Source organism: Haemaphysalis longicornis, unplaced genomic scaffold (genome assembly GCF_048455015.1).
Source record: "Haemaphysalis longicornis isolate Haplotype H1 unplaced genomic scaffold, Haemaphysalis longicornis Haplotype H1 scaffold_129, whole genome shotgun sequence".
NCBI classification, from domain to species: Eukaryota; Metazoa; Arthropoda; class Arachnida; order Ixodida; family Ixodidae; genus Haemaphysalis; species Haemaphysalis longicornis.
In genome coordinates this window covers 491,455-510,887 of record NW_027526232.1, presented here as the reverse complement: position 1 = coordinate 510,887, position 19,433 = coordinate 491,455, and positions in this window count along the sequence as shown.

The window sequence follows — 19,433 nt, the reverse complement described above, 5'->3', positions numbered from 1 at the left end:
GGACAGCATAATCTCCTATTGCTCTTGTTGGGTACTTGACGGAAAGAAAGGAGGGTGCTCAGGGCTAAATCGCACACCCCGATTACGGCGCGGAGTGTTCCTACTTCTGAGCAAAATTTACATTCAGCGTAGTAGCGATTCGGATGCATTAAGTAAAGACGCGTAGGCTGTGGGAAGGAGCCAGGATTGTATGAGCCGTAGGGTAGTTTGTTGTTCTCTGGAATTGTCAGGGTAAGGCGAAGATAGGGTCTGTCTCTGAAGGCGATAATGCTGGGTTACCTCCCTGAACTTGACAAGCGGGTGACTGTCTTCGTGCAGCTCCATAGCACGGGAGGTACATCTGCAGGCTTGTTGGGTGGGCGTATTTGTTGCCCTCCATTGAAGCGTGAGGGGTGTCCAGATGAGCTGAATGGAACCGTTTGGGGAGTGTTTGTTTAGCACGCGCAGTGCAGGTCAGGACACTGAACACGACTGGTAATTCCAGTAGGCTTGCTGGGAATCGGTGACTACATTCCAAACACCTGGTTGAGTGAGAGCCAAGGTGATGGCTGCATCTTCTGCTGCCGTCATTGTTTGGGTCCTAAGTGAGGTACACGCAAGGAGGTTGGTTCTGCAGGTAGCCACATTGACGGCGCTTGCTGCCCTCGATGTTTGGAGGCGTCGGTGTAGATAACTGCATGATCCCCACCGAGGGTGATGTTTAGCGCTTGAGCCCATGCGTTTCGGTGACCCTGGTCATGTGAGGGGTTCATATTTCCAAGCAAAGGAAGCATCTTTAGTTTTAGTCGCCAAGAGTCTGGGAGTATGTCAAGCGGAGTGACATTCTGGGCTGCCCAGCCAATCTGGTGAAGCATGCGGTCACCTACCGTAGTTCTGAGTCAGACCTTCTGGTTAGAAAGATGGCCTTCTATCAGCTCTTCCACCGTGTTGTGAAGCCCGTGCTAAGCAGCCCCTTTGTGGACGCACTTTTGAGAAGACCAATGGCCTGCTCGACCACCTTTCTAATCATTATATAATTCATATCTATGTCTTCCTTGTTGAGAAGAAGACAGGGGGTTGAGGTAAGTGACTCTCGAGAGGACAAAAGCTTCAATTAATCGAAAGGTACCGGATTCCTTTAGGCCTCGCTTCTTGGTGGCAACTCGCCTGATCATGTGTATGATTTGAATAATGCTGTTTTTGAGACGCTACAAGGGGACGTCACTCTTGGTGTTAGCCTCGAGACGTAGGCCCAGGATCTTGATGCTGGGCCTTGGAGTGATGGCCGGGCCATCAAGGAGTATTTGAACAAGGAAGACATAGAGATGCGTTATATAATGATCAGAAAGGTGGTCGAGCAGGCCATTGGGTTTCTCATGAGTGCGTCCTCACAGAGGCTGCTTCGCACGGGGCTCCATAACACGGTGGAAGAGCTGATAGAAGGCCATATTTCTAACCAGAAGGTCCGACTAGAACTGCGGTGGGAAACCGCATGCTTCACCAGATTGGCTGGGCAGCGCAGAATGTCACTCCGCTTGACATACTCCCAGACTCTTGGCGACTAAAACTAAAGATGCTTCCTTTGCTTGGAAATATGAACCCCTCACATGACCAGGGTCACCGAAACGCATGGGCTCAAGCGCTAAACATCACCCTCGGTGGGGATCATGCAGTTATCTACACCGACGCCTCCAAACATCGAGGGCAGCAAGCGCCGTCAATGTGGCTACCTGCAGAACCAACCTCCTTGCGTGTACCTCACTTAGGACCCAAACAATGACGGCAGCAGAAGAGGCAGCCATCACCTTGGCTCTCACTCAACCAGGTGTTTGGAATGTAGTCACCGATTCCCAGCAAGCCTACTGGAATTACCAGTCGTGTTCAGTGTCCTGACCTGCACTGCGCGTGCTAAACAAACACTCCCCAAACGGTTCCATTCAGCTCATCTGGACACCCCTCACGCTTCAATGGAGGGCAACAAATACGCCCACCCAACAAGCCTGCAGATTTACCTCCCGTGTTATGTGGCTGCACGAGGACAGTCACCCGCTTGTAACGTTCAGGGAGATAACCCAGCATTATCGCCTTCAGAGACAGACCCTATCTTCGCCTTACCCTGGCCTTTCCAGAGAAGAACAAACTATCGTACGACTCATACAATCATGGCTCCTTCCCACAGCCTACGCCTCTTCATTTAACGCATGCGAATCGCTACGACGCTGAATGTAAATTTTGCTCAGAAGTAGAACACTCCGCCCCGTAATTGGGGTGTGCGACGTTAGCCCTGAGCACCCTCCTCTCTTTCCGTCAACTACCCAACAAGAGCAATGGGAGATGCTGCTGTCCAGGCCCTCTCTACCTACCCAGCTTCAGCGGGTGGACAGAACACAGGCCGCGCGGACTGCATATGGGCCCCACAGAAGAAGGAATCACTCCCCAGGGCTGCACTCTGAGACGTTCAAAAATCTGAACAGAAGTATTTCTTCCTCCTCGTCCTCCTTCTCTGCCGCAAATCTCGTCGCCTCCGTCCGCGGCGCAGAGACGGAGAAGTCAGATCGTCTAACACGAGCTTACTTTATTTTATAAAAAAAGTTTCCTCTCTTGTGCTACACCAATACAACTCAACCAAACACCGTTCATGCATCATTCATTGATTTAACCTTACCAAGAATATCTCTTTGAAGTAATAAGTGACGTGGGTAAGTGCATTTCACTTCTCTCTGGTTTTACTATTTTTAGAGTGATGTGAGTGAATTTAAGTGACGTCGCATGGGTAATCGTTATGGGTGCCGTTTACAGCTTTGCTTTCCAACCACATTCACGGGGTGGATTGGCGCGATTTTTCTCTTTTGGCACGGACAAGTTTACACGGCTTTGTTTCTGCTGTTGCGTGTTTGCGTCAGTTTCTTCTCTTTTATTTGTTCGCCTCAGTGTGCAAGCAGACTGGAACACGTCACAGCCTCCCTAGAATCGAGGTTCTGCGAGGGTGGTGTGCACCTGTCCTCCTCCAGTGACATCACGTTCAGGCTTTACGTTGCGTGCACTATTCTACAACTGTTACTGATCGCTTCTACAGTGTTACGAATTTTGCGAACCGGGCACGGTATTTCCGCACAGGTCTAAATTCCGGGCCCTTCCCCCAAGTGGCCATGTGATACGGAGGAAGGAATAGCAACAAGGAAACCAACTTTTCAGGTTTGTTTGGTTTATTTTGTTTTGCTCTTCATCGCTTTTGTTCGAAAAAGCTCTCCACAGTCGTTTTTTTTTCGTAGAGATCAATCCCCTCGCAACCGTCCTTTCCTTCGCGCCCTTCCCAATCCCGCTTTCCCTCCCTCTGGCTTCACGTGGTTGCTTTAAGTTTTAGCTCTCCCCTTTACTAGCTTTCTATGCCCTGCTTCCTACCACACGACTGACGCTGAACAAAAATGGTTCAAATGTGTTAAGATCGCCTCTCACAATAGGCACGCGACGTTCATTGTATTGTAGAGAGAATAATGAAACGATGCTACAGGTCATCAAGCTGTCGGGGTATTCGCCGTACAGTATCGGCCATGTGGAAGAGGAAGGCAGGATTATGTCCAATCCAGACACGATGATATGCACGAAATACGTGCCAGGGGAAGAACATGAACCCCATACGGTGCATGCGCCAAAAACCAGCTGGGTTATCTCAACGCTCGGACATGCGTTCCTATGGACTTCACCCCTGCGAATGCACCACATCAACCGACTATCGGTGCGTCGACTGTCTCCTTGACAGCATATGTAATACGTATAAGCTATCCTGTCAGTAACGTTTTCACAAGAAATGCGTGCTACGCAAACCCTCGAGGGAGACTATCCGCCGCGCTGATGATAAACAAAGCACACGGTCAGGCAACGCTTCGTTCGAAACTGCTTTGCGAGCAGACGATAACTGAAGCGCATCCTCCGGCTGCAGACGGATAGACCTGCGGTAGGAACCTGCGGAAGCCATGTCCGCCAAACCACATCAAAGAAAGGCTAGGTCTGCAAAATACGTCTCCACTGATTATATTGCGCACACACCCGTTGGCAGTCGACTGGTGGCGGTCGATGGTGTGGTCGCCACCAACGCTTCTGTAAAAGCTGCCCGTCGCGCAAAACCGCAGCGCACACTAAACGTGCTCCTCGACGGTCACGGAGCTAAAGTCGCTTCTAAGTCATCGCAAACGGGGGTCTCTCGCTAAACGACTGCACAACCAATGCAAAGCACTATTCGAGAGAAAGAAATGGGCTCGAAATTCCTGTTTCGTTTAAAAGGCCTGTCGGGGCAGAAATATGCGTGCTACGGATACCATAAATATAAACCACGCCGCAGCAGCGGCCACCACGGGCGTCCCAAGTTCAACTCGGCCGTGTAAAACCATGCCTCAGTTACCTCCGGGTTCTGATGTCAGTCGAACCCACCCAGTCCCTTCGGAGGCGCGGCGTAACAACCGAAGCCACACCCACCCATGACGTCTGCTTTGTAGGGGCGTAGCGTTGCAGTCACTAAGTCGTCCCTTGATGCCCCTAGCAGCGACAAGAACTTCGCACAAAGCACAAATGAAGTCCCCAGGCCACCGTCAGCTAACGGTGTCACTGTCGCGGGAGTGTTCAGTTCGAACTGGACTTCACTATTGTACAAGTCGACAGGAGAGTAAACAACGACACGATTGTTCTGATGGGAGCCTTCTTCATACACCGTCAAAACATATTCGACGACTAATGACACAACTTCAACGCCCAAAACGCGCTTGCCGATTCTCAAACGCGCTCTTCGATTGACACGGGACGATTTATCATAAGCGCCCGTCGTGCAGACTCAAGCAAGTCGTAAACAAAAGCCATATTTGATGATCCGGAGCAGGGCGCGTTCCATTCGCTACATCGGACCCGCTTGATTACTTTTTGCGCTTACCCATAGCTGCACTGGGACTGCCCTCAGGCCACGTTGAAAACATAATTTAGTGGAACAACAGAACACCGAGAAAAACGAACTGCCCCTTACGGGCGTGGCCACACCAACGCGGAGGATTCCAAAGTAGCAGTGGGGTTATCTAGTTTATGCTAGGGAATGAGTGTAGGAGAGCAATTTCAGAGGGTGATGCATGCGGAAGATAGCACACGCCCTACTTTATCAATGTAAGCGGCCCCAACACAGCGCGCTGAATATGTCAGGCGTGCTGCACGCGATTGCGGTGGTTTTACTCAAGGTGTATTAAATGCTCCAATATCACTACTTTCATAAACCAAGCAGCTGGAAACTCGGGAGTAGGCGAAACTCTGGCCTTCTGGAATAGCACCCCGATTGTCTCATCTACGGCTTTCTATGTCCTTGTCCTTTTTTGGCTGGTAAAATGGTTCTAAGTCAACACCAACTAGCCCAACTTTCAGCCATAGGCGTTTCCCGGCCTTTGTTGTATCTACTGCTAACGAATGCCTTGCGTTCGCGATGTCGGCAAACCCGTATTTTAGGTATAGGGTTATTTATGTCTATTGGAGCAAGGCTTCACTGTAACGAGAAATGAGGGATATCAAGCCCACAGAAATCGAGTATACGCCAAACCCTTTACAGTAATCTTCATTTTATTGCACCAACGAATATCTGACAACGCAGTTTTTAAGCGGCAATATAAGCAGCCCTGCATTAAAATATTAACTCCCCCGGGGCGTTTATTTAATATTTCTGGTTATACTGCATAGAAACATGCACGTATCAGTAAGAGGAGATGCTTCATCGAGAGTCGAAATCTGGGTGGGTGGCCTTGTTGTTATGCCCTGAAGGGTGAAAGCAACCAGGATAACAAAAAAAACGCGTTCTCTTAAAACTTCTGCAGAACCCTCTACCGTGAACGTTCGAAGAACTTTTACAAAGTTTTCACGTTGCCGTATGATTTTGAGAACATTTCTCAGAAATAGTGCCGTACCACAAAATCATGTATATTTTTTTACATGTTGGCAGGCGTTCCCCATAAAGAAACGCGTCCGTGTACTGGTTAATGTATTAATAACTAGTCCATTGTAGCGCCGGCAACGCACCTATTCCAAGAAATAGTGAACAAAATAATCCGTGCGCTATGTTTTTAACCTGGAAGCTGTTCTTCGTCGAGGCTTTCATAGGATTAGGCGTGGTAACGCGAGAACAACAATGTGGAGAGGGCATAACCCAGTTAGTGTGACAGTAACTGCCAACCACACGTGCAGCAAGTAAAATAATTCTTGAACAAGACATTTATATAGGCATAGCATTACTGCTTATAATGGTCAACATTGTTCAGCAAAAATAAACATTAGGCATTTTTTGTTTTCCCGATTTGCTAATTGCGTTCGGAGACACCCACGTGCGCTGGCGGTATCATCCGCATGCCAACAAGCAACTGATTTCCTTTCACTGAGCACACTCACAATTGATGAAACGAACAGTATCCGTGACTTGCCTAAGGGCTGCGTTGAACAGATTCTGCACTCGCGAAGTACAATATAGCCTTCACAGTCAGATTGAATGGCTTAAACAAGCATGGTGCCGTCTTTCGTTCTGTCTGTTGTTCGTGAGTCACTTTAGCAGGAATTGATGCACCAAAGAAAAGAACAGGGCGAGCAACGCAAAATATACAAGAAGATTTACGTCATTCCCTACTGGCGCCGTGTGAAACACTGCGTAAAAAAGGTAGCCCAGATATATGGTACGAATGTGGTTTTCACCGCACCTCGCAAGTTGTAAAAGATTTGCCGGATGATGCCAAAAACGAAGGCCCCACAATGAAAAAGAAGCAAGAACCGCAGTACACTGAGTGCACCAAAAATAGTGGTGTTTAAAGTTTCATTGAGTTGCTCCAAATTTACCTAAGCATTCTTAACCGAAAAAAGAGGGCGAGGAGTGCATCCGCGAACCATCTATTGCCCTTTCAGAAAGCTATTGAAATTCTGATAAGCAGACCGGAACACAATGGATTAATCCACGTTTCAATATAATATAAATGCTGCTTTTGGTTTTTATAGTTTTATTTGTATGTGGCGCTTCATCTACCTTGTTCGTTTCCTTTTAGTGCCTGTGTTTTTCTTGTGCCTTAAAACCTTTGATCGTGCCATACCAACTGGCCCACATGAAGGTGTTGCTATTCAAAATTTCAAGCTTGCAAAAGCAGCGAAATCAAGCACATCTGAAGATAAGCAGCCCTCGTGTAGCAGTTGAATCCAGAAGCACACGTAGCAATGCCATAAATGGCCGCATGTCTACAAGTCAATGTGATAACCAAGATAACCTGCCATTTCTTTTAAAACGAAGGTCTCAATCCAGCTCACAGTTGTACAAAAATTTCATCTCAATGAGGAGCAAGTGATAAATCAGTTACGTACGGGGAGGTCTCTGTGATGGTGACGTGTCAGAATATATTGCCGCGAACTATGTATGGACTAGCTTATTTATTGTTTGTTTTTACTGCCGGGCCACGCCCGGCTATGTTATCTGCGTTCAGAGCAAAGCGCGTCTTCCATTATTTATTTTTATGCCGCACGGGCTATCACATTCAGATAAGCAAACTGTTTCGCCCTAACGTCGCTAGCCCAGAATAATCGTCTGTGATCTACAATGTTCTGGATATGAATTGACGGTTCCAGAAACACTCGCGCCGAAAGATAAAAAGCGTGCAGAGCAGACGCCTCGGCAGTCGATTCTGCGACGCTCGCCGACGCAAGTCACTTTGTTGACCGCTGCTTCGCCGCCTCTGTATTTCTTTGAGTTGTTAGGGGAGCACAAGTTCGCTCCAATACACTTGTTTCTCCTTCAAGACAACTGCGTCGTCCTTGGCTTCGTGACAGTACTACCTACATATAAAGACTTTTTCTGGCAAGCCCAGTAGGCATAATATTGTCCGTGAGAACCAACAGACTACTGCCTCAAGTGAGATGTGCAGCACCAGTCTGTTTCTGGGGGTAGGAGGGTTTGGGCGGTATACCACATCAAAGGCTCAATTCGGGGCTTCATACAGCAAAGCTTCTCCGGGCTACAACGACTCATGGTGTAGCAGACGTTTAAGACAACATGGGTGTTCCCATCGCCGGAGAGGGCGGATGCTTACCACAAAGCATGGGCATGCCAATACACACCAACCATACACCCAGTCACAAACTCGTCAAGGGAGCAGTGGGAGCCAACCATGCACAGCAACCACTCTGCCTGCCAGCAATGGCTGGTGAAGAGAACGGCGGCGTTGGAAACCGATGTAATCCTGGAATTAGGATAGCCACCTCCTGTTCTCCCGCTTTTTGCCTTTTTGGAATAAAGATATTGTCAATCAACCTGTCAATGGGGATTTTTCGCGGGTGCCAAAGTCTCAACAGACAGGCGTTTTTATTTCTGCTGTCACTTAAAAAGTGACCCGCGCGGCTGTGATGATATCAGCTTATACTCAGCAGCATAAAACCTTAGCTAATAAGTCGTTTTTTCAATGCACGGGATACATTAGGAGCAAGATAAAGCTGTGGATGAAAAACGTGGTAATTTATACTTGCCACAATTTTTGCTAGAGCAAGGTGTGCTTCTGTTTCTATAATAAAACAACTGAAGGTGCGGTTCAGCTTCAAATCGGAGCATGAATACACGAGTTTTAATACCTCAGCTATCAACCACACTGCAGTGCCATCTACAAATAATTTGTTCTACAGCTTTCGTTTCTGCAAAGGCAAGATGTGCACAGTTGTGGTTTTTGTTTGAAAATTGTTTCTATGTACAGTTGCAAATAAACATTTAGGTGCCAAAACCACACATATGTGCTGTTATTATCTTTTAGAAAATAAAATGAATCAGATCGTTTTGTTGACATATTGATTGCAATATGTCTTGTTATTGTAGATGTAGGGATAGCTGAGTAGACTGCCGAACCGTATGCAACGTTGAAGACAGAATTATTTTGTAAAAAAGCAATTTTTAACTGTTTCAAACGGCGCTCATTGGTAGAAGTCACATCTCAACTCATGCACAGCTTGCAGAGAGCGGTACCAAGCAGGGAAGGTTACCATACAGCAAGTGCCCAGGTGGTTGGGGCCTACAGTTGACACCTGCTATGATGGCGGCGTTATGAGAAAGCTGCACCCAGAGGACTGTACAAAATCAAACAATATTAGCGGTAAAAGAACCCTGCATCATATTTTCAGCTTTTTAAAAATATGAAATCTTTTTCAGAACATTGCCACCTAGCGCGTACAGTACAGAATGGAGGGTCACAAAGTAGCTAAGCCAAAAAATTTCACCATCTTCCCGCAGGGGCACTTTCAGTAGTATGCGAAGCAGCCATGGGGTCGAGGAGAATGAGGGGAGTGGAGCGCGCGCGCACGTCATTTATACTGCGGAGCTACAGTGGCGCCACCAGCGGCGTATGCAGCGGCTACCGTCGCGCCTCTAACCCTAAGCTGATTCGCATTATCGCGCGCGGAACTGCAGGTGTTGCCGTTCGTTGCGCAATGCCAGAGAGGAGAGTAGGAATGCCGGAGAGGAGAAGAGAGGAGAAGAGGAGAGGAAGAATGCCGGAGAAGAGAGATGAGACAAGGAGAGGCGAACAGGAGGAGGAGGATGCGCATGCGCAGTGGGTGTGTGGATGCCGCACAACGGTGGCCTCACAACGGCGGAGGGAACAGGTGCGACCATAAGCTGCTCCGCATCAAAAAATATTGCTCTCAGCCCATCAGATGTGTCAACAAAATATTTTCCCTCTTTCCGGGCTTTGGCGTTGTTCGAGCACTCGAATGACGTAATTAGACAGGTGTTGGGGCTGCCAGCTTCTTTTCAGCTTCGAAATGAATGCATTAGGTAGCCACTTTTAAGCAAATCCGCAAGAAAAGCAAAGCAGAAATTACAAGTCGTGTTTGTTGGGGCAAGCAAACCAGGCACTGCTGCTCTCAGCTCGTAATACAAACAGCTTTTGCAATGCAAGAACGAAAGGCAAGCGTTTCTCGGACGTATTTCAGCATCCCTTAAAGGGGTCCTGAAATACCTTCCGCCGATGCATGTATGTACATGTAACCAAATAAAGCAATGCATTAGCAATCTCCTCCCGCAAGAAATTTGTTAAAGCGATGAGTATTAGCTGAAAAATCATAAATCAAAAACCACGCATTATCGTCGCGCCGAGTTTCCTCCTTCTTTCAACATTATTCGCTGTTGACGGTGCGCGAGCACCCCCTGCCATGATGCTGCGCTCCTCAGCGGTGACGTACTTCCGCTATTACGCTCCTACGACCGGCGTCTGGTACGGGCAAGCTTTGTTGACACCATGAATCTCGCACTCCCCTCAAGGCAGGAAAAGCGAACTCAAAAATCTGGCCGCATGTGTGCGGCGGCCTGGCCTTGCCATTTCGCGGTGTACGTTGCTGCAGTCGCTATCGGCCGCACGTGACTTTTTATCGGCGGCGAACTCGCAGCCGCACGGGGAGGATCGTGCGCTCGTTCCCTTCGATGCACCCACACTGTTTATCCAAAAAGCGCCGTATGAGATGTGGCCCCGCTGGTGCCAGGTCTTATTTTGCGGCGGTAGTAATTCCTGCCGGGGGCACGTGAAAAAGACATTTTAAACCGATACAGAACCCGTGTACAAAACGCTTCAATCATGTGACTAGTTCAGCTTGGGGCGACGCGTGGTGGATAGCGGCAACGTTGGCAAAACTTGCCCCGCCGGGGCTGTGAGCTTTCTAGCGCTGGAGCGAGAGCCATTTCTTTGACAATCTCAAACATCGGTTGCCTTGGCAACAATGCACAAATAACTCTAGAAGTCAGTTACGGTTGCGTGATCCCGGTTCAGCTCGGGGAGCCACCTCGCGACATGTGGGCACTGCAGGCGTACCACTCACTCCCATTGGGAAGAGCGATATGCATTTGACATTCAAGGAGGCGATGGTTTGTCTGTTGTGGGCGCCTTTGTTTCGCGATGCAATGCGACATTGTGCTTCTGCGGGGGGCTAGGGCTTCCCATGGTCTGGATTATCCTTCTCGAGCGACGTACGACTCAACCTCGCATGGGGATGTGCAGTGTGCGTGGCTAAAAGCCATCTCGGCTTGTGCGCCAGAGTTAAGTGACGTGCTGTTCGTACCCGCAAACCGCGCGCGAGGTCAGTGCCAAATTTACGACGGACAGGAGGAGGCAACCCATCATCTGTCAATCGCGGTTCAGACTTGCAACGCATGTTGTGACGTTGTGTTCGTTCGAAACGCATCTCTGGTTTGTGTGAATTTGAATAAAATGTATGCGTCAAACCCGCGCATTCGGCTCAGGGCGTTCTCTGCGATTGCACGAAAGAAGTGCCGCGGGCCTTCAGCGCTTTCTTTATGGAACGTACTCAGGTAAGGGAATATCCATGTCGTATTATGGCCGTGTGGCATTCAATACAAACGGTAAAGCGTTTGTTTACACTTGTTTCGTTTGTCGTAAAATGTCCAAGCACTCCGGTACTCCATTGGCAGATCAGCCGGCGAGCTGACGCTGAGCAGACGACTCATCTCTATGCCGGAAGTGCGGGAAAACGTCGCCCAATAGCAGGATGTCTAGCTCATGACGAACATCTGGGAATCGATGACGTAGACATGTGAAGATGGCGGCGTCCAAAAACACGAAGGGAAGGGTGAGAAAAAAGTGACAAATTTTTGCAACAAAATTGTAAGCTTTCCGCTGCGCGTAAAAGAGTAATACTTGGCACAGATGACGTTGACGACCCAATCTAACGATTGCGCTAGTTCATTTAGTGGGCTCAAAACGCCTTTCAGGGCCCCTTTAAAGCTGAACACATTCAATAACATCCGATGCTGCACTGCAATATCTGGGGAGGCCGTCTTAACCGACACGTGAGCCACAACTACACAGCAGCCATCCATTGGGCAAGAGTCACACGTCGTCAAGTAGTGGATCAAGCCACTCCAAAGACCAGGCGCATTTCGACCCAGAGCAGCCTGAGGTATACTTCAGGAGGCGCAGTGAATTTATTACTACCGCTCGTAAAAAGTGAAGGGCCTTCGAGAAAGAGTAAAGCGCTACTGTGAAAAATAAGGCACTAGAGTCACTTGACATGAAAGACAGGTACCTGATCTCAAGGCCGAGCAAAAAGTAAAACTGTTTGGCAACGTACATTAAGACATCCTGCTTAGGTGGCCCTAAAATGGCACACATCAGCCTCGAGGCAGGCGCTCCACAGATGAAATAAAAAAATGCCACGACACTGCTCTACTAGTCGCCATGTGCGTACGAGTATGTAAACACATTGTTGCCCACGCCAATCAGGAACCTCATGAGGGAACAAATTAGTAAATGGGTGGGGGAAGGATTCACAGCCGACATTTCGGATGACCTGAGTCAAAAAACAAGCTTAGCTCCTCTTGTGAATGCTTGTGCTCCATTATGCTAGACAGAATGAGTACAAAAAAATCCTGTGACCTTCATGTTTCCAGTTGGCGCTTTATAGGTGACGTGGTTTTCGCCCACAGTCAAGCGCCAAAGGACGCAGAAGGTATACCACTAGCAAACTAAGGCTTTCTGCTCAGCTGATGCCACAATCCCACACAGCAGCCTCGAGGCCGGCACGACATGGGTGAAATAAAAAAAAATTAGCGCCAACCCACCCTGGGTTGCTCCGCCACCAGGGGGCCAACGCCACCGCGCTCGAGTTGCTTCGGCTTCCGTTTATGTCGCTAAAATAGCGGACCTTTTTCTCTGACCATCATACGGCAAGAACCAGCAGTTCCGGCACGTTGTCTCGAACACGTGGACGCCCGACTGACCCCCCAGGCTCAAACAGGTCAGAGATATCGACCACTTCATGGTCTCGCTTCCCGCCGGCCACACTGGGTCTCGTCTCCAGGCCTAGCGACACCGCAGCGTCTATCTTGTCACCTACCGCTACAACGTCGGATCAGGAAGACGCTTCAACGTCCCACCAGACATCCCACGCCACTATGGAGTTTGATGAGCTAAGTGGCCGCACAATTCCCCCAGAAAATCCTTGGAAGACGGTGCTCGCCGCCCGCTCTAAACCACCTGAAGCCAAGCAGCCACCCCGCCATCTATCGTCAGCCTCCAAGCAGCCGCTCCGCCATCTACAGGAAGATCTAAAACCAGGTGCAACCACGCGAGTCGCCCCACCACCTCGACTACCAAGCAACCACCACATAGTCATTTACCGCCCGCGCTCTGTTTTCAGTATAGCGTCCTGGGCTCCGCGAATCAACCGCCATTTCGAGGCAGCAGTTCCTCAACGAAGTTATTCTACAGGCTCAACCGGACCGCAACTTGCTGGTGGCAAGCACAGGCAATGCTCAGCTGGCAATCGTGCTCAGCGAAATCACAACGATTCGCCTCGGAAGTGCAGACTACGAGGTTGCCCCGTACATGAAGCCACCACCCAACACCTGCCGTGGTGTGATCCACGGTCTGGAAGAGGACATCACCCAGGAAACCCTGCAAGAACTTCTAGAAGCCAACCACCCACTCCTCCTCCACGCTCGGCTCGTGGGACGCACCACATCTGCCCTCCTGACATTCAATTGCACCCGCGTCCCCTACTACATCCGAGTGGGCAGTGTACTCCATCGCTGCCGACCTTACCGCCGCGTCGTCCAGGTTTGTCAACTCTGCGGTGACGTCGGTCATCGCCAATACATCTGCCCCCACCCGGACTCACCCAAGTGTCCCCGCTGTGACGCCGTCAACCCCTCTGCCCAGCATGACTGTACACCAATGTGCAAATTGTGCCAGCAACCCCACCTTACCGCCAGCAAGGAGTGTCCGAAACGAGTCCTGCCCACGCACGCTCCGAAACGAGTGATCTCAACCATGAAGACTGGCCATAGAGATATGCACCAAAACAAGGTGAGCTGGTTAGCCATAGTTGCCCATCCTCCCACTGCTCACCCCCTCCCACCCCTGCCCACCACTAACACTGCTCACACCCCAAAATTCCTCCCTACCACTAACACTTCCCCTATCTCCGCCACTCCCGTAATCACCCTGTCCTCCCAACTCCAGCAAACGCTACAAACACTACAACAACAATGCACGCAGCTCAGCCAACGCCTTAGTGCCCTAGAAGACACAGCCCGCGGCCTAGCCTCACGCACTCCATCTGAACCATCCATAGACGTCATAGTAGAAAAGGTCTCAGAACGCCTCATTCCCAATATTGACCAGCGCATCACCCAAGCCCTCAAAGCCTTCCCAGCCAAACTACCATCCATCCTAGAGCCCCTGCAACCACTCAAGGAATCGACCAACATTCGAGTCGCGCAACTCGAAGAAATGGTCGAAATTGCCCCTGCTCCCCAACCGCAAACGAAGAAAGCCAAATTTCAACAGCAACAGTCCTCCCCACCCCCTGTCTGTAACGATGGGAACTGATTTCCAGGATTTCACAATCTACCAATGGAACTGCCGGTCATTAAAAAACAAGAAAAATCAGCTAGCCCAATAAATTTCCCCAAGTCCTCCTCAGGTCATCGCCCTACAAGAGGCTGACACCCCCAACCCATCACTTCGAGGATATGCCACTTACACACAAGATCCCCCGCACCGCACTGCAAAGTTAGTGGCAGAGCACCTTACCGCGCAAGAACATCACCTCGCCTCCCCCATCGCACACACTCTTATAAAGGTTCTTCCTGATCGACACTCTCACTCAAGTGTTTATATCCTCAATGTTTACAGTCCTCCGCCTACCTCACTTTACGCGATTGAGGCATTGATACACGACGCTAAGAAACAAGCATCCCAAAGTCCCTTCATCCTACTCGGTGATTTCAACGCTCCACATCACTGTTGGGGCTACGCACAAGCATCTAAAAAAGGCATCGCCCTTCTCCACGCTACCCAGCACCATGCCCTCACTCTATACAACGACGTCACCACCCCCACCAAGCTGGGTACGAGCGTCTCCCGTGACACCTCCCCTGACCTCACGTTTGCCAACAACGTCACTCGCCTGGAATGGCAACGAACCCAAAACACCCTGGGCAGTGATCACTATATTATCAAGATAACGACTAACCTCCGATGCACCACGCGCTCATTGGGGAAGGCTAGGATCACAAATTGGCCCGAATTCCGCAAGGACCCAACCACACTTCCCTCCATCACAAACAGCCTAGAAGATTGGACAGCAGCCCTGGAAGCCCTGGTGGAGAAACACACAAAAACGGTGCAACTAACCGATAAACACCCGGAGACTGACACCCATCTGCTGCATATATGGGAAGCCCGCAGGGGCCTGGTCAAACGGTGGCAGAAACAAAAACACAACCGCACCCTCAAAAAACGCATCGCGAACATTACCCTGCAGGCTGAGCAGTATGCACACACCCTCACAATACAAAATTGGCACTCTTTTTGCGACCAATTAAAGGGCACCCTCAGAACAAAGCGGACCTGGCACATCCTTCGCAAGCTCATTGGAGACAAGCCTACACGCACCACCACCACCCACCAAATTAATCGCCTCATCCGAAACAGCGATCTACCCCCCAGAACTCCTCCACTCTCTCCGTGACCACCTCTTTGGGCACCAGACAACCTACCCCAAGCCAACTTCAGTCCTATATTCAGGCCCCACTAAGGCCGCATTGGACAACCCCTCCACCACCGAGGAACTACGCCGGGCCCTCACCAAGCTTACTAGAAATACAACTCCTGGCTGCGATCGCATCTCCAACAAGCTCCTTCGAAATCTCGACGACAAGGCCCAAGAATCTATACTGTATCTCTTTAACCACCACTGGCAAGCGGGCACGCTCCCTCCTCAATGGCGCCACGGAGACATTACTCTAATTCCTAAACCCAATGAGCCGATTACACCCACTAACCTACGTCCCATATCCCTCACATCATGTCCCGGAAAGCTGCTGGAACATACGGTACACGCAAGACTCACTGCCCATCTGGAAAATAATGACCTCTTTCCGCACACCATGTTTGGCTTTCGTAACCACCTTTCCACACAAGACGTTCTTCTTCAGCTAAGAAAACAGGTCATAGACAACCTCAGCAAAATTCATATCAGCGCAATCTTAGCTTTAGATGTACGTGGAGCCTTTGACAACGTCACCCATGAAGCCATCCTCAATGGGCTAAACACCACACGCTGCGGTCAACGCACCTTCGACTATATACGGGCATTTTTATCCGACCGAACTACCACAATCCGACTCGGATCATTGATCTCCCCAACGTTCTCCACACTCCCCAAGGGCACCCCGCAAGGTTCTGCTATCTCCCCCTTATTGTTTAATATCGCCCTTCTAGACCTGCCTAAGCAGCTTTCCAGGGTCCCTAACCTTCACCATGCTCTCTACGCGGACGATCTTACCCTCTGGATCAGCAAAGGATCACCCGGCACCCAACAAATCGCTTTACAACAAGGGGTGGACACCGTCCTCAACTACCTAGCACCACGCGGTCTCACCTGTCACCACTCAAAATTAGCCCTTCTCGTCCTTCGTGCACGTACCCGTGGAAGACCCCCCGAACCGGCACCGGACCCTCAGGTCATGATTCACCAGGAACCTGTCCCGCAAGTGAAGACACTACGAATCCTGGGTGTAAGCTTCCACTGCGATGGATCTGGAAGAGCACTACTACCCCAACTACACTCCACAATATCGCAACTCACCCACCTCATCCGTCGTATATGCATGCACAAACACGGCCTTGAAGAACAAGACACGTGTCAACTTGTGCAAGCATTACTGCTCAGCAGGCTTACATATAGCACTCCCTATGTCCAACTCCGACCCCAAGAACACTTCAAATTGGATGCTCTCATCCGTCGAGCCTACAAGATAGCCCTGGGACTACCGGCTTTCACTTCCACCAACAAGCTCCTTCAACTTGGCACACATAATTCGCTCTCCGAACTTATAAAAGCCCAAAGAACCAGCCAACTCTCTCGCCTTACGCTAACCCCCACAGGCCGCACAGTCCTCCAGAATTTAGGCCGTCCTACACCAGAAGCCCACGAAGGAGTACAGCCGATACCACCTCATATTCGGGCCACCATCAAAGTCACCCCCATTCCACGACATATGCATCCCGAGTACATCCAAGGACGTCGCAACGCTCAGGTTCATTACCTACATAACAAGTACTCATCGGACTACGACACCCGCTACACCGACGTCGCTCACTAAACTTCCCACTCAACCCTAGCGGTCACCGACACCAACGGCACCTTATACACTGCGGCCACATACCGCCACCTCTCCCCATCTGCAGCGGAATCTACTGCAATAGCCCTAGCAATGCATATTGCAACGGGCGACTACCTCACAATTATCACGGACTCGCAGCAAGCCTGTCGAAGATACCTCCTTGGAAGAGTTCCTCTACCTGCCCTCAAGCTTCTACAAGCCGTAGTATCACCTCCTAACGTGACCATCGTTTGTACCCCAGGTCGTGCCTCCCTCCCCGGGAACGAAGCAGCCCATGCTCCGGCCCGCGAACTTCACTTCCGGGCACTCCCGACGAGGCCGGGCGACTTGGACACCCTGACTGACACGCTACACCCACTACCAGCCACCTACTCCGACATCTTAGCGCACTATCGCCACACCCACCGAGAATACCCTCCCCCACACCCTGCACTCACCAACGAAGAATCCCGCATCTGGCGACGTCTCCAAACAAATACATTCTACAACGGCGCCATCCCCTCCCATATCTCCCCCAGCCATTTCACCTATAACTGCCGAGACTGCCACACCCCAGACACAACCCCCCACCTCGTATTCTTCTGCCCACACCACCCGTCCCCACTCCCCACACCTACTCTCGAGCAGTGGGAATGCGCGCTGACCAGCTCGGACCTGCAGGACCAGCAAAGCCTGATCCAGCGGGCCACCAGAGCAGCGACAGCACGCGGCTACCTGGACTAAGGCGGCCGGCCATCTGCTCTAAATATGTAAAATAAACGTTTGTTCCTCCTCCAATCCACCCTGTGAATGTGATTGGAAAGCAAAGCTGTAAACGGCACCTACAACGATTGCCCACTGACGTCACTTCAATTCACGCACGTACGTAGCTCTACAAATAGGGAAACCACAGAGAAGGAAAATGCACTTAACCACACCCTCTATTACTCCAAAGAGATATTCTTGGTAAGGTTAAATTATTGCATGATGCATGAACGGTGGTTAGTTGAGTTGTATTGGTGTAGCGCATGAGTGGAAATTCTTTTTTATAATGAATGAATGAATGACTTTATTTCAGGGAGGAGGCTATAAAGCCCTGTCGGTAGGGAATGGAAAGTAGGATTGGAAAGACACCACTAAGTAGTTGTAGTACAACGAAGTAATATTCAACCTTCACTGTAGCGGTCACTGCAGCTGTCTCTCGAGGTTTCGTTGGAGCAACACACACACACTGGCCTTCCCCTGAGGGGAGGGGGTGTCCGGCATAGTTCTTGATGGCACATTACGGTTGTTCTGTCGACCCGTGTAGTAAAAAACCCGTGTTTTAAGTGCGAATGCACTTCTTAAGCGAGCCTGAATCATCCGCCGCCGTCGTCCGCATAGCAACAGCTGCGGGTGCGCGCGCTCCTCGTCTTCCTCCTCGTCTTCCCTAGCAACGGGGGGAGATAGGCGCGCGCTACTCTCCTTCTCCTCTCTCCGCTCAGTGACTGCGGGTGTTGGGCGCCTCCTCTCCACTTCGGGCGGGAGAGCTCTCGCTCGCGTAGCGGGCGCTCCGCATTCCGACGCGTGAGGGCACTCGTGTAGCCCTCGCCGTAACGGCGGGCGCTACTCTCCTCCTCCTCTCTCCGCTCAGTGACTGCGGGTGTTGGGCGCCTCCTCTCCACTCCAAGATCACGATATCCACCGTAATCGCGCAATCAACAACCGTACATTCGCACTTCCCCCCACGGGGAAGTGCGAGGGAATTTTTTGATATAAAAAATCTAAAACCCAGTGTTAAACGATCTCTCTTCTCAATCTCTGCCATCGCCGACGGAGCCGACGAGATTGGACGCAGAGACGAAGGAGGAGCAGGAGGAGGAGGAAGAAATACTTCTATTCAGGTTTCTGAACGGCCCACAGAGTGGCTCAGCCGAGTGTTTCCTTCTTCACTGTAGCCCATATTCAGTCCGCGCCGCCTGTGCTCTGCCCACCAGCTGAAGCTGGGTAAGCAGAGAGGGGCTGGACAGCCGCATCTCCCATTAGTCTTGTTGTGTAGTTGACGGAAAGATAGGAGGATACTCAGTGCGAACGTCGTACACCTCGATTATGTGGCAGGGTGTTCCTACTTCTGATCAAAATTGAGATTGTGTCGTAGCGATTCGGGTGCATTAAATGAAGACGCGTCTGGTGTGGGAAGGAGCCGGAGTGTATGAGCCATAGTGTAGTTTGTTGTTCTATGGAAATGTCAGGGTAAGGCGAAGCTAGGGTCTGTCTCAGAAAGGGACATTGCTGGGTTATGTTTCTGAACGGGACAAGC